The sequence below is a fragment of the Furipterus horrens genome, unplaced genomic scaffold (assembly GCF_987537825.1).
Source record: "Furipterus horrens unplaced genomic scaffold, mFurHor1.1.pri manual_scaffold_1, whole genome shotgun sequence".
In the NCBI taxonomy this organism is placed as follows: domain Eukaryota; kingdom Metazoa; phylum Chordata; class Mammalia; order Chiroptera; family Furipteridae; genus Furipterus; species Furipterus horrens.
This window is the reverse complement of record NW_028327171.1, coordinates 163329771-163346078: the sequence shown is the minus strand read 5'-3', so window position 1 is coordinate 163346078 and position 16308 is coordinate 163329771. Positions and strand designations below refer to the sequence as shown.

At 37.0% G+C, this 16308-nt stretch overlaps 1 long non-coding RNA gene across 1 annotated transcript in view; it reads right to left on the bottom strand.

The window, feature by feature from the left end:
• Positions 1-16308, bottom strand: part of LOC150022167 (uncharacterized) — a 108390-nt gene that overhangs the window by 78117 nt on the left and 13965 nt on the right. The gene's annotated exons all lie outside the window — the stretch shown is intronic.

Genomic DNA, 16308 nt, shown 5'->3' with positions numbered 1-16308 from the left:
CACGAACTCTTTTTAGAAGAGCTAAAATGGGTCCTGTCCAAGGGTTTCCCGCATCATATCATCTAAAATCTGAAAACAAGGACTAAAGAGAATAAAAAGCTTCCCCTGAGATGTTAACCTAATACCAAGACCTCTTTGGGATCTGCTTCTCAGTAAATTCCTTATTCCAATATGTATGTCTGGGTGTTCTCCCTTTGATCTAACCTCCTACGATCCAGCCATCTTCCCACATGTCCCTCACCTGTGCTTCTAACTCAGTTCTGGCTATCTGGCTCTGATACTCCCTTTGATTCAAACCGTGACCACAACTGAAAGCAAAGTCAACACTTAATTTTAGGTAAGGCCAATTATAATTTTTTCTAGTGCATTGACTTCTCCAGGGCCACCAATGTATGTTGATCTTGCAGTATGTCAAAAGTACATATTAAATGAATGGACAGGCTAATGAATGTGTCTGGTTTCAATGCTTTTTATACTACAGTAATAAATACTATCTTTAAACACTATATTTTAAAACAGCGTTATAGTTTTATGTTAAAGACAACCAACCTTAAACTACCATAAAAATAATACAAAGTTCTCATTTACTCCAAGCATTAACTATATAGAAGAGGATGACCCCTTTTGTTCCTATCATTATTCAGATGCGGTTTTCACATTATCATAACATTTTATCAATGTGCTTGGAATATTGTATGTTTTCTTCTTTCATATAGCATTGTTTTTCATAGGCTCTCTAAATATGTACATGGTCCAGATATTCATCATTTTCATTGTCACAGACTTTATCACCATATTAAAGTTACAAAGTTTGTTTAATCACTCCCTAATTGTTAAACATCCAGTTAGAGGCTATTACAAATAAGGTAGCTATAAACACCTTTGTACAAGTAGGCTTAACAGCTATTTCCTTTAGATAATTCCCCAAGGTGGGGACAGTAGCTCAAAAGGCATCATCGTTTTATTTAGCTCTTGCAGTGCCAGAATACTCTCTAAAAATAACATACTGGATTAGCAGCGCCACTGTCAATGAAAGGGGGCACCTGGCCATCGCTCTCCTTTTCACCTCCATGAATGTTTTATACTGTCATTAAAAAAACAAAATAAAACCAACAAACAAAAAGAACACTGACATGGCAACAGATCTCAACAAAGTAACAGGCTGCAAACATTTTCTGCAGCCCAGTGTGCCCACAGGACTCCTCAAAGGCACATGTCTCCTTGTGGCAGCCCACCGATCTGTGAGCCCAGTGGTGGGCTGCTATATCTGCTCACCACTCAGCCTCGTACCCTTGGTGCATTTAGGCTGACTTCCTGGAATTCAGTATTCCAGGGAAAGCTTGGGGAACAGAATCAGGGGGTGATGGTTTGGAGTCTGAGAAGGAACCAAGCTAGGTTAGTCGCCTGGAATTCTCTCAGTACTCCCAGCTTTAAATTCCTTTTGTAACCTATTGTCATGCACATTTATAGCTACTGTTGCTGGTTCAACCCCAGACCAACCCTCCCAGTACTGCCATTGCAAATGGTTGTGCTTATTTCTGCTCCATGTAGTCACCAGCCCTGGCTTCTGCCAGAAATTACTTGGAAAAATTATCTTTAAATCTAATGAGATGGGTGTTGTCCTCCAGACAGAGGAAGTTAATGACCACAGCAACTCTGCTGACTTCCATTTCACTTGCCTGCAGGAGTTGGCATTTGGAACCAAGATTAGCTAGAAAGGCACATTGTCTCTTTGACCTCTATTCTTGGTCAACTAGAGCTGTCAGAGAGCCATATGGACCGGATCATAGAGTTTCTCCCCCCTCTCCTCCACCCATGCTAAGTAGTCACTTCATTTTTCCATAGTATTTGGTCTTAAAGGCATCAGCTCTATTGGGGATAAGAAAATAAATTCCCAACTAGCTTCACTGTAAGGAAATATGTGGAAAGTGAGTATACTTTTCTTTTCTTTCCGATTCCAGAAGAATAATTTCCACTCTGCTGGTGGATGCATCACATAGTGAGTCAGAGTCAGGGGTCAGGCAGGGTGGAAAGGGAATATAATGGACTTCATTTGGTTCAAGAAAAAAATAACTGCATAGACCCTCAGATTTTACCATCTTTTCTCTCACAATTATCAGTTGTAGTTGACATGAAGATAAACAGAAAATTGTCCTCTTGTGGGCCACAAATGTTTGGCATTTTTCCCCTCTATTCACTCTTGTTGAGTTCAATGATAAAACCTCATTGAAAGAAGTATTACATTTTTTATACCTTCTTTATTCTTTCTAATCACTTTCCCTTTCCTTTCAAACCCCACTGTTTGGTCTGAGATCAGAGGCATAACAGAAGGCAGAAGCAGTACATTTAAAGCTGTCTACCTTATTCCCCTGCCAGTGCCCACTGCAGTGGACAGGCTGCTTTCTTGTTCTCTGCTGAACCCCCATGAATTAGACATCCCACCAGAGTCTGTGCCCACACAGTAATAAAATGAATCATACTCTCAGAATCTGTCTCATATTTAATCTAAAGTGTCAAGTTCCTTAATATATTTTCACTATCTCTTTATTCTTACTATTAAGATAATTTCATGACCATATAAACACAGCTTTCAAAGGGGCTTTGATAGAAAATATAACTTTAGTCACATTTTTAGGCAGGTTTCATTGCCAATTTCAGGTTTTTAGAAATTGCATTTAGAAAAGTATTTGCATTTTTTTAACTGAGAATCTTAAAGTGCATGCTCTATTAAAATAACTTTCCCAACAGGCATTCAGAAGGATAAATAATGACCCATTATATTTATGGAATAATCGAGATAACACATCACATTCATTTGAATGAGCAGATCCCTTTACCATGTTGTGTTTAAAAGCCTGGAGTTGATTTTGTATGGAAAGGATATTTGTAAGATGGGATTTATATTATGAAAACACATGAACTATTTGCCTAGAATATCAAGGGTTGTACCCTATCTTACCAGACAGGTGCTGAGGTTTCTTGCTGTAGCCTTAGAAGATGCCATGTCCTGTCTCCTGGCCTCTTTGCTAGGTCTCAGAGTTCCCTCAGTCTGCCCTCCTGGGCCCCTTTAAACAAGCCCTGCACCCAGTCAGGCCCATGTAAGGGTGTAACATACAGTCACCAGGGGCATCACCATCCTTTTCAAAATTTCCCCTTGCTGCCTTCATTTGCCTCCTCCACTGTTGCTCTCTCATCTTCTTAGCTTCTTGCTCAAGCCTCAAACTGGATTCATATGTCCCACCCAGGCTCTGCATCCTGGACTTAATATGGAATTTGGTATTCTAGTTTTAGCCTTCAGCATTCTGTAGTCTTCATAGCTTTTGGTCTCTTATCTCTGGCTTCCTCCATCACAGTCCGTACTGCGAGAAATCAACCACAGTCCATTCTGTATCCAAGAGGGGAAGGGGATTAGGCCCTCAGAAATAAGCTGAAAATGGCATGTGGAAATAAATGAACACTGAAGTGTAAGCTAAAATTCTTTTGAGTTTTCAGATGCTTCATAGCTTTATCTTCCTCTCTGGTTCCTGAAATTTATATATAGACATAACTGACAAGGAAATGACAATGTGCCTTATTAAATGGAGTGTTGTACTCATCTGGGCAGACTAACTTCAGGTAGAAACACGAGACAAACCCCAAGCTTTAGAAAAGGGCTTGCAAGAAAACCAATTAGATTTTGCTATGGGAGAGAGGATGCCCCCATATCTCCTAGGAGGAGTCACTGACTAAAATAATTTGAAAAATATTACTCTTTGCTTGATTAAAAAAAAAAAGACACACCATCATTATCTTTCCTACCCCTAAATTTAATAATATTATAGAAACCTGTGTGATATAAAATACTAATAACTCCTTAATGGAGCTTATTTATAATCATTTATTTATTGCAGATGACTGATAAACTTGTGATTATCAGTAGTTTAAAAATTTTTGTGTGTAACTTTAGTTGTCCTGAAAGGCTTTCTTTCTCAACTATGTGCTTGGCTCCAGGCTCTAATATTGGATTTCTTTGATTCTCAATGTATGTTTTTATTTTTAATTTTAAAAATTGAAGTGAAATTCACAGAACATATTGATAAAATTAACCATTTTGAAGTGAACAATTCAGTGGCCTTGAGCACATTCACAATATTGTGCATCACCATATCTATTTTCTTCCAAAATATTTTCATCACCCCAAAAGGAAACCCTGTACTGATTAATCAGTCATTGTCCATTCTTACCTCCCTTCAGTCCCTGGCAATCACCACTTGTCTTTCTGTTTCTATGGGTTTACCTATTCTAGATATAACATAGGAATGGGATCATACAATATATGACCATTTGTGCCTAGCTTCTTTCACTTAGCATAATGTTTTCAAGGTCTATCCATTTGTAGCATGATCAGTAGTTCATTTCTATAATACATGTGTCTTTAATAGCATAAAACTGATTCTTCCCAGACATCACTTGACAAATAAAAGACAAGAAATTCATTGGGTCATATTTCATATTTAACTTCTCGAAAAAGCAAAGTACTGTTTACCCAAGAGCTGTAGGATGCTTCTGTCCATCACGTGCGCCCCCTGTCCCCGCCATTTATTTGGCCTTCTCTAGTGTTACTCAAATATTATAAATGACTAGCCTACAGCCTATTGGAGACTTTCAATGTTGAAATTCTCCTTTTTATTTTAAAGGATTTTCTTCAATGGTTTTGAGCCCTGTGTTATACATACATGAACATGGCAACTTTTTAGGTAGCTCTGGCCCCTTTGCATTCTGTTCATGACATAAAATGAGACCTTCCGCATTCATTGAGGCTGCCTATCAGACACAATAACACCTGCAGAGAAAAATCAACTTGAAGTCCATCACTGAGACTTCAGCATAAATCCCTTCTCTGGTTTCAGAAAAGTGGTGTTTTGGTAGTGTCAGGAAAAAGTTCCAGGGGAAACTGTGCTTCCAAAGTATAGCAATCTTGTCAACAAGTAGGGCTTTATGAACAAAGTGTGCATCTGTTAAGTCTGTCAAGATGTACTAACAAAAATATGTGAAAGAGTCCCTAGAAGCTTTAAGAACAGAGTTCTGTTGTTGGGCCTGACTGCACATTTAAAAGTGCTTGGCAATGAACAGCTGTGTATAGATGTCATCACAATAGTTGCTCTCTTTGTTAACGAGTTCTTACAATTTTAGTTGCCCTTGAAGAGTATAAAATGCTTTTCTGAGAGCATGAGTACTAAAGTTAACCATTGAAAACGGTGTTGTCAACCTTTCTATACCAATAAACACATAGGAAATTATATTAGAATAGCACATTCAGGTCAAAGGTCAAGCTGATCATGCTTAGAGATGAATGGATCAGAGGTTCTGGCCACTCTGGTCCCTATAAGCCCCTCCTAGGCTCATACTTCAATATCTCAGCACACCAGCTTGGTAATTCTGACCTAAAACATGGTGTACAATTCTTTTTATTCTTTTTATTTTTTTTTTATTTTGGTTTTTCAATTTGGTGTACAATTTAATAGCATGCATAAGCATTTGTTCTTAAGATGGTCAACATATACATGAAATGATGCTCAACATCACTAATCACCAAGGGAATGTAAATCAAAGTCACAAAGAGATATCACCTAGCACCTGTTAGAAAGGCAATTATAAAGAAAAACAAACCCATAAGTGTTTGTGAAATATGGAGAAAAGGGAACCCTTATGCACCGTTGGTGGGAATATAAATTGGTGCAGTCACTGTGGAAAGCAGTATGGTGTTTACTCAAAAAATGAGAAATAGAACTATCATATGATCCAGCAGTTCCACATCTGGGTGTTTACCCAAAGAAAACAAAAACACTACTAAAAAAGATATATGCAGTCCCATACTCATCGCAGCATTATTTACAAAAGCTGAGATATAGAGATAATCTAAGTGCCCACTGATGAGTGAATGGACAAAGACGATTTGGTATATATACAAAGAAATACTGCTCGTCCATAAAAAAAGGATGACATTTTGCCATTCACAACAACATGGACAAACCTCAAGGATGTTATATAAGTGAGATAAACCAGACAGAGGAAAGACAAATATGGTATTATCTCTCATATGTGGAATCTGGGGGGAAAAGCCAAAAACAAAAAAGCCCAAGCTCATCGATACTGATAATTAGTGGTTGCCAGAGGCAGGTAGTGAGGGGTGGGAGAAACAGGTGAAGAGGGTCAAATTATTCAAGACAAAAGAAAATGAGAAGAAAAAGTTAAAATATTCTTTTAGTCACAGAAAGTCTGTGCTTGTAAAACCTGCTTTGAAGTCTTGATCCACTGACTTGAACTGCTGTCTTGAATATGGTGTAGCAAACACAGCAAAGATAAAAAACAAAACAAACAAAAAAACCCCCTCTTGTATTATATTTTCTTGAATCTCTTTGAAACTTCTCTGAGATTTTTGATTCATGTAGTGAGACAGACCTTGGCAGTTAGCAAGCAAATGATTTTTCTAATGTTTACATTGACATTTTGATTTAAAACTTTAAAATGTTGAATGTTTTTAGTATACATGATATTAAGGGTAAGGGTCTACATATTTGGTAAATCTTTTACTAGTTCTCCACAATTCTGTGAACAGATGGATAGAACTCTATTATCAAGTGATTACTCTGAAATTAATAATTATGGGTTTCAATGTCACTGTGAGAATACTATATGTGATACTTCAGTTCTTATTTTTTTGTGCGTGATTGTTTTCATAAACAAACATTCAGATTTGACCCTGCCTGCTACGCACTGAACCACAGAGCCGCTGCACAGTGAAATGACTAGTACTTATGCATTAGTCCCTCAAAGCATGCACACCAAAAGGTTTGCATTTCAAAAGTCATTCTCAGTGTAGTAGCTATGATCAATAAATACCAAACAATGAGAAAAAAAGCTTATTAGTCAGGGCTAACTGCATCAGAAAAACAGTAAATCACTGTGGATGTATTTATGCAAGTCAGAACCATTCCACACCAAAAGAAAATGCAGCCATCATAGCAGGTAACTTAAAGAAATCTGTTGTTAAAATATTTACCAGTCGGAGACATTTCCACTACCTTCCCGATGAGTTTGCCATTCCCTTCCCATCATGAGGATCATTAAATTCAGATTATCTACCCATGGCAAGCAATTCCATGTGGCTCTAAATGTCTTTTTTCTGCTATATAGCTCGTTTTAAACGCCTGAAAAATATGTGTGGAGAGGGAGGAAAAAAATAAACTGAATATGCTATCCAAATACTTCATTTATTTTTGGCATATAGTAACATTCAATAAATGAAAGAAAAAAGTGAATGAAAAAAAGTTGCATTTCTGCTTGGTAAACCCCTTTTATGCTTTTCTGGACTTTCAGGTCATAGAGCACTTGCATAATTTATCCTCCTTTCAATTCTGTGACCAAAATCTTTGCCTTTGATGTCACTGTTAATTGATAGGTGTCTCATCAGGAGGTAAACAGAAGATGGTTGAACGAATCAGCCCATGTACACTGTCTTTCCAAGGAGACACTAGAGAGCTGCTCTGACTGCACCTACCCCTCAGTCCAGCAGAATGGGATAAGTTAGAGAAAATGGCTTGCTTTAACATTTTTATCAGTTCCTAGAGAATTTCACGCTAAAGGATTTGCCACATACACTCATTTGTGCAGGCTGATACTATTTTATAAGTTCTCTTTTCCTTGTGAAAGTGTGGTCTAAAAGGAAACAAAAGATTCTGCTTATTCAAAGGACATAAATAAGTTACTTATAAATCCAAAGTTTCCTCAAAATCTCAAGACAAGGAGAGAACAAGCAAAACACTGAAGTATTTTGTGCTGATAGAGGCATACAGTCTCCTCTTGTATCTATACAAATAAAACTTAGTTTTGTGTTTCCTTACAGTTTAGGTATTGATAGGAAAGAATACTTAAACACACCTTAGAGGAAAGAAAAGAATGGGAAGATAAAAAGTATGAGTGAGGAAAGGTCTGTAGAGTGGGTTTTAGGGAAGCCAAAGAAAATGGACCCGGAGGAGTAGATGAAAGGAAGAAGTATAGGAAGGAAAGGGAGAAAATAAAACAGAGGAGGTAGTAGAGAGAAGGAAAATAGAACACAGAACGATAAAGCAGTAAAATAGTGAACTGATTTGGAGTTAAGGAAAAAAATGGTTTATAATTTTATGATTCAACTGCAAATGTTCATCCACGGAATGTCTAACTATTTGTCATGCCATGCATTGATATTCAATACACATGGATTGAATGAATGGAGATGACACAGACCACCCCTAAATTCATTCCTTTTCTAGGCGAGTGTTTTTCAGCCTTGGAACTATTGATAATTTGGGCCAGATAATTCTTTATTGTGGGGGCTAACTTACGCATCGTAGGATATTTAGCAGCATCCTGGCTTTTACCCACTAGAACCAGTAGCATGGTGCTCCCTGGACAGTTGTGACAAACAAAAATGTCTCCAGACATTGCCAAGTATTCCTGAGGGCATAATCACCCCTGGTTCATAACCATTGTTATAGATGTATGGCTACACTGGAATATACCTACTTGGTGATATAAAATATACTTGGTAATTAATGACAATAAATTGTATTGACATCAAGATAAAAACATGTCACATTGTTTTAGTTAAGAAATCATAGTATTTAATTGTTTTCATGGGATTATCTGAGTCTTCCTTTGGAGGAATGGTCTAATAATATCATGGGAAGGTTATTATTATTATTTTTTTAAACAGAAAATCATTTAGTTGGAAGATGTGATAATTAATCACAATTACTTATACTTGGTTTATTGATAAATGTTATCAAGTGATGTGTCTATATTACACATGTGGCTTGTTTACATCTTCATTTTACATCATTGTTATTGCAAAAATTCTATTATAAACTGTTTTCCCTAAACTCTATTAAACAGTGGGACTGTATATTTTTAGTTCCAAGTTAAATAGGTGTATGCCTGATCCTCAGAAAAATTAAATGTGATTTTAATGGTCTCTTACTCTTCTTTTCTCCACAATAGTCGTTGGGAAGTTACTGTGATCTACTTTCACTCTGTGTATGTAGATCATTACTTGATCTTAAACAAAAAAAACATAAACAAACAAACAAAAACTTAGTGAATATACAGAGAAGTACATACATAAATGGCAACCAAAACCAAAGGACAGAATTTTAAGTGGAAGGATTTTGTTTTCCCCAAAGACACAACAAAGCCAAGTATGACCAAACTCAATGTATACAAATGTAAAAGGAATTTAGGAAGTTATTTTAAATTTTCTTCCCACTTCTCTTATGATCCAATCATATTTGTAACTATGGTATCTCAGATGTTTAAAAAACAGAAATTAAAATTACATAATGTTCTTATTTCACAGACCAGGAAACCAAGGCAGGGGGTAGAAGAAAATACATTTATGTTCCTCAAGAAGTCTATCAGACGCAAAGAAGCAATGAGAGTGAGGTTCTTGGCCTGCCACACTGTTGGCTAATCCGCATTCAGGCTCTGCCTCAATTTCAACTAAGCCTGTGCAGTACCTATGATGGGTCAGAGCTACATTCCCCCGTGTTCTCTAATGTACTGCTCAGAAAACCCTCTGTCATCAGTGCTGTTGTTCATATATAGAGGAGGAGACAGGTTTAGCAAGGTGAAGTAATTTTCCCACGTTTATAAAAGTCAGTGGCGGAACTAAGTTGTGGACATGGGTCTTTTAAGGTCAGAGTTTTTTTTCTTTTTTAAAAAAATACTTTATTTATTTATTTTTAGAGAGAGGGGAAGGGAGGGAGAGAGGGAGAGAAACATTGACGCATGGTTGCCTCTCACACCTCCCCAACTGGGAACCTGGCCTGCAACCCAGGCCTGTGCCCTGGCTGGGAATTGAAGCAGTGACTCTGGTTCAGAGGCCAGCACTCAATCCACTGAGCCACACCAGCCAGGAGGTCAGGGCCTTTCTTCTTTACCATATTTATTTCCATGGTGAGTTTCATGAACTCATTGAAAATAATTTTCTAACATAACGTGTTACAAGTTTATTATAGGAAATCCTGAAATGACAGAAAAAAATGTAAGAGAGAAAAGACTAAGATCTACCGCTTAGGGACAACTGCTATTACTGTTTTGGGTGATTTTCCTTCAAGTATGATCTCCATATGCATATGCACATACAATCTCTCTCTTTCTCCCTCCTTTCTTCCCTTCCTCCCTCTCTGTGTATACTTTCAAAAATAAACTGGAATTATACTCCTTCCAGTTCATATTTTTATGTAACATATCATGAGCATTTTACTATTGTTGTAAATACACCTTTTACTGGATGAAAAAAATGCCACCATTTCTATGTACTATAATTTAACTAACTTCATACTTTGAACATTTAACTAGCTTAAAATTTTTGTCTCAAATAACAGTGTAAAGTGTTTTCTTATTCACAAATACTTCATCTGCATCTATATTTATCTTCCTTCTTGCAGAGTCTTAAAGCTTAGTTTACTGGATCAAAGGCAGGATGGAGTTAAGCTTCCCAGGAAGGTTAAATTTACTACAAGTTGCATATGCGAATGATTATCTAAAAGTAACCTCATCAGCCGTAAACATTATCATTTAAAAATTAGTGCTTTTCCTCTGAGAAGCAAACGATAATGTCCTATTGTTATTTTAATTGCATTCCTTTGATTTAGTGAGTTTGATTTTTTAAATAAGTTTATTAATGTAATTAAAAATACCCAGTTCATTAGCTTAAGTTGAAATTCTAAGACTAAACACTTGAAAACTACAGAGGCAAATATCCGAAGGATAATGGTTTCTCCACTCATACAAAGAGATAAAACTCTTAGAATGACAACGGCAAGAAATGCTTTATGTGTTTTTGGTAATATTCTCACTTTGATATGGGCTATAGGTGCTCACCTGGGTAAAGTTTTACAAGAATAGTAGGGGACTTTGACTCTTTAATCCATATTTATTCTAATGGTGACTAACAATAAATATTCAAATGATGATTATTATGTACTTTGAATATATTGGGTCACATAGTTGGTTTATTGTAACATGGGATTCTTGAATCATATAGAAATTACTTGCCAAGTGATAGTATTATCACCTGTTTAATAGCTACATGATGTTTCAACAAATAAGTGAGTATTAGGTTATGAAAGAGGTCCTATAAGTTTAGGGATAAACAATAGTCTTTTAAATACTTCTTAAAATGACACACTATTTCAATTGGAATATTTAAAGCATGACTCTTTAAATCGAGCACTTAAAATAGGTAGTTATCAGTTTAACTTTTCAAGTAGTTCATTACCAATACATCCAGGTTTGGGGCTGACTTTCTTTAGGTCAGAGGAATAAGGCTCCCCCAGATGAGTAGATTGGCAAGAATGAATGACCACTTGGATTTGCTCATGGTTGCCCCCATGTTGTTTTACTTTGGAACCAGCTAACAAGCAGAAGAGAGATGGGAGATCAAAATACATGTGATTCTTTGTGGCTCCCACTGCCTTTGGAATTCTTTCCAGATACAGTGAAGTATGGTAGCTGAGCAGCCTATGTGGAGTGAGGAATCTGCCAAAGGAACCTAGAATTATGGGCTCACTGATTTTTGTTACTTTAGCCTAGGGAGGGTTATGTAGAATTGAAGGGTCTGGCCACAATATAGGCCTTGTCTTGCTCTTCTGCAGTTACATTCTTCCTCCTTCTTTTTTTCACTTATCATCAGGACTACTCAAGGCTCCAAACTTCAATTTGTCTACTGCTTGTGCCATCCATTATTTCATGCATTTTTATGCAGTTCTTTGTAGAGGTGATCTAGTTTGTATAGTAAACTACTGAAAAGTACCAGACATGAAGACATATTTATGGGCTGTAAATTTAATATCATGAAAATGTATAGTAAGTTAGGGCAAAGTAAACTTGATACTGTTTTCCTTAAAAATATGTACACATACATATATAATATATACAGTTATGTTTATACCCTCAAATGTGACATATATAGGATCAAAAGATGCTTCTAAATAATCTACTTTTAAAATTCATTCTTTCTTTAAAGAAGATTTTATTTATTTTTAGAGAGAGGGGAAGGGAGGGAGAAAGAGAGGGAGAGAAACATTATGGTGTGGTTGCCTATCGCGCACCCCCAACTGGGGACCTGGCCTGCAACCCAGGCAAGTGCCCTGACTGGGAATTGAACCAGCGACCCCTTGGTTCACAGGCTGGCACTCAATCCACACCAGTCAGAGCTAAAATTCATTCTCAGTGAACAAAACTATGTCTATGAGCTAAAATTTGTAGGTACATTAATTCATTAATTCACCCATCCTAAAAATTTATTGAGTTGAAATTTGCTGACAGACTCATTTATTTATTCATTCATTCATCAACCCAATATACATTTATTAATTCTCTCCTTTAAGTAATGCACTGTGCCACGGTGAATAGAATATTGCTCTTCCCCTATGAAGTTGATAGAAATTTTTTTTATAAAAGTGATGGTAGAGACTCCCAGATCTTCCCTGCCTAAGGGGTTAAAGGAATGTTTTCTTTTGGTTGAGAAAATTCTGCATTTATAAAATTAGGAAACATTCAGACAACTCTATTAAATTATAATTACCTCTTGAAAGGTACCGATAAAGTTTACTCAGTATCACTACATATGTTTTTGATGAGCTTGAGAAGAGTAGTATACACATACTTTGTAAGTTATGCATTTTCAAGTGCTAAAATGTCTAGGAGATTTAAAAAACGTAAGAATGACCTTTAATCTTATAGGAGGGCATTTAAAAATCTATCTGACATCTTAAGTTTTCCATGTCCATTTATAATACTCAGAATTCACAGAGGACTTAACGACCTCATTAAAAGGGGTACTGATACAGAAAACTATAAATCTTTTAAAGATTGTATTTACTTATTTTTAGAGAGAAGGGAAGGGAGAGAGAAAGAGAGGGAAAGAAACATCAATGTGTGGTTTCCTCTCACACGCCCCCAACTGGGGACCTGTCCTGCAACCCAGGCATGTTCCCTGACTGGGAATCGCACCAGCGACACTTTTGTTCAAAGGCTGGTGCTCAATCCACTGAGCCACACCAGGCAGGGAAAAACTATAAATCCTTTAGAGGAAAATAAGAGAAAAAACGTTGAGACCTTGGGTTAGGCAAAGATTTCTTAGATTCAGCGTCAATAGGGTAATCCATGAAAGGGAAAAGTTGATAAATTTGACTTTACCAAGATAAAAATTTTGCTCTGAGAAAGACCACTAGAGGAATAAGACCAACTACACACACTGGGAGAAAATATCTGACAAACAACTTGTATCCAGAATATCTAAAGAATTCTCAAAACTCAATAAAAAACAACCCACTTAAAAAATGAACAGAAGATTTGAATAGACACTTTGCCAAAGAGGACATACAGATGGCAAATAAGTACATGAACGGGTACTCAATTCTCATGAGTCTTTAGGGAAATGCAAATTAAACCCTCAACAAGATATAAGTATATTCCAATGGCTAAAAGAGAAACTATATTAAACAAGCAAGTGAACAGAACACCTGATAATACTAAGTGCAGAGGAGGAGGCAGACAAATTAGGACTTCCCTGCATTTTGGGGGTGGGTGGGTGGAGCAGCAAATGGTACAGATGCTCTGGAGGACAGTTTGGCAGTGTCTACCACAGTTAAATATGCACTTGCTATATGACCCTAAAATTCCACTCCTAATTATTTCAGATGAAATAATACATTTGCTCGCACAAAACCCTGAATGCACTGTTTATGTTTACCGTAATTGGGCAACAACCCAAGGCCCCTCATCTGAGAAACAAATAAATATAAAGGAATAAACTATTGATATATGCAAGAACATATATCTGTCTATATCTCTACATACACATCTATGTATACATATGCCTATACACATACACACACAAATATATATGTATAAAACATACAATGAATTTGGAGACTCTCAAATACATTATACTAAGCAAAAGAACTCAGACTCAAAGGTTATATATACTGTATATTTTCATTCATACGATATTCTGGAAATGACAAAACTATAGACAGAATAGGTCCCTGTTAAGGACGGGGGAGAGTTTGACTGCAAAGGAGTAGCAAAATGGGTTTTTGGAGGGGTTGGGTAATGGAACCATTCTGTATCTTAACCATGGTGGTGGTTATGTGGCTAGATTTGTCAAAACTCATAAAGAGATACACCAGAAGTGAATCACATAGTACAGGAGCTTCTAAGAGATGAACACAAAAATTCAAAACATAAGGTACTGAGATGTAGGAAATCCAACAAAAGACTCTCCTCTTCCCTAGCCTCGGAGGAGAGTGAAAGGCCCTGGTGCAGCTGGGATTTGGCTCCAGGCTTATTTCCTGCAGCACATCACGTCTTGCATTCTTCAGGATTTGAGCAGGCTGCAGTTACAGCTACAAGGTCTCAGAGCTTAGAGGCTTCTTAGCCACTAATGGGACTGGGCCAGGATTCTCAGAGCTACTGGGCTGCCTGTCCATGAGCACCAGGAACAACCAGGAGAGTCCAACTGTTATAATTCAGTAAATTCCAAATATGTTTTCTTCCCTACTGCCACCTACTTCTTTAAAGATAGGTATAATAGAAAAACATTCTTATATTAGTTAATACTTTAAAGGTGAGAAAATTAGGCAATTCTGAAAATACATATCCTCAGTGAAGTAGCAAAAGTAACAAAATTGTTATTTATGATCAAGGCATTAATAAAAGCAGATAGGGTCCAAAGGCCCCATGGCCATTGTTAGAATCATCCCACAATTGCTATCAAGCACAGTTAAACCTTGTGATTTCCAAATGTCTCTCATATACTTTAGGGAACCTTAAGGGCATTTTTAAAAAATAGGGAAATTTTAGGTGTCTCAGTGACTTGTTGGTGACAACACCAAGAAAAAGATGCATTTTATGAAGCTGTCATAGGCAAATGTCTACTTTACACACCAGGAATAACCTTTGTTTTTCCAGGCGTCAGTTTAAGTATGTAACATTTTAATTTATATTCTGGTATCTTTCAGAATAAATGTGTTCCTGTCATCAAAATAATTGCCTCTGCTATGAGTGGAATTGGTAACGGCATCTTCCTTTCATATCCTCTAGAGCGGATATGCCACACAAGTTAACAGGCTTTCATCAGAAGGTAACGCCATGAACACTGAGCAGGGAGGTCTTTGTACTGACCATTTTCCAAACCATGATGCAAATAAACCTACTCCTACTATTGTGAGTAGGGAAAAAATTTGGTTGCAGGGAGATATTGAGTGACTACATTACTTTCAGTGTTTAGAAGTTTCTTTACATATTTAAAGAATACTTTCCTAGCTAGAAACAAAGAAATAAAGTCCATTTGGCCAATAGGCAAATTCTGATTATAAACCGAATTGTTTAGAAATAAAACCTATTCTGAATTACCTTGGATCAAGAACAAAAGATTCATATATTGCCCCTGTTTTTCCACTAACCAGCACGCATTTGTTCCAACTAACTCTGACAGAGATTGCACCTAAGGACTTTGACTTCCCTTTGAACTCACACATTTGCCATGGCTCCAAGCAAAACAATGTAGAGAAGGTTCTCATTAAATTTTCTACCTGTTTCCCTTCAACTTAACTGTTCATCTTTCACACACAAATACAAACAACAATGATTATACACAGCCACATAATAATTCCATAATGAATCATGAATCAGGTGGTGGGCCAATTGCAGGCAGGAATCGCCCTCACACCAGGCCTGGTCTCCTGGCTACATTTTTTTTTAAGTTAAGCCACAGTCACAGAGTTCAAAGGGTGATGATATTTAACCAAGTCTGGTGACCTCAGAACTGGACAGGATCCCTGCTTCCTTCAAAATGCCAGTGAGAAATATTTTCTGAAGTGAGTCAAGGTTCTTGCCTCCACATTATCTGGTGATGGGTCACTCAAAGGCACGGGGTGCCAGCAATTCCCAAAGAAAGAGTCCATACAGCTATAGCGCTTAACTTGCTTCTTCTGGCCTTTGTAGGGCAGGGACTACCAAGGCTCTCCTGGTTCTCACGCAGTCAGTCTACCAGCACAGATCAAGAACCAATGTGGAAAGCCATTACTTATTTTATGTTCTAATGTGCTCATGTTCTAATAAATCTAGGGCTGAAGGAATGCAATATGATAGACTCTTTATAAATTTGCATTCATTATTTGCTCTGTTATGTTCTGGGCCCTAAGGTAATTTGGAATAACTCAAGAAATAATTATTCTTTCTCAAAAAGTATGTTTATCTAGGAATAGAATTATAAAACTC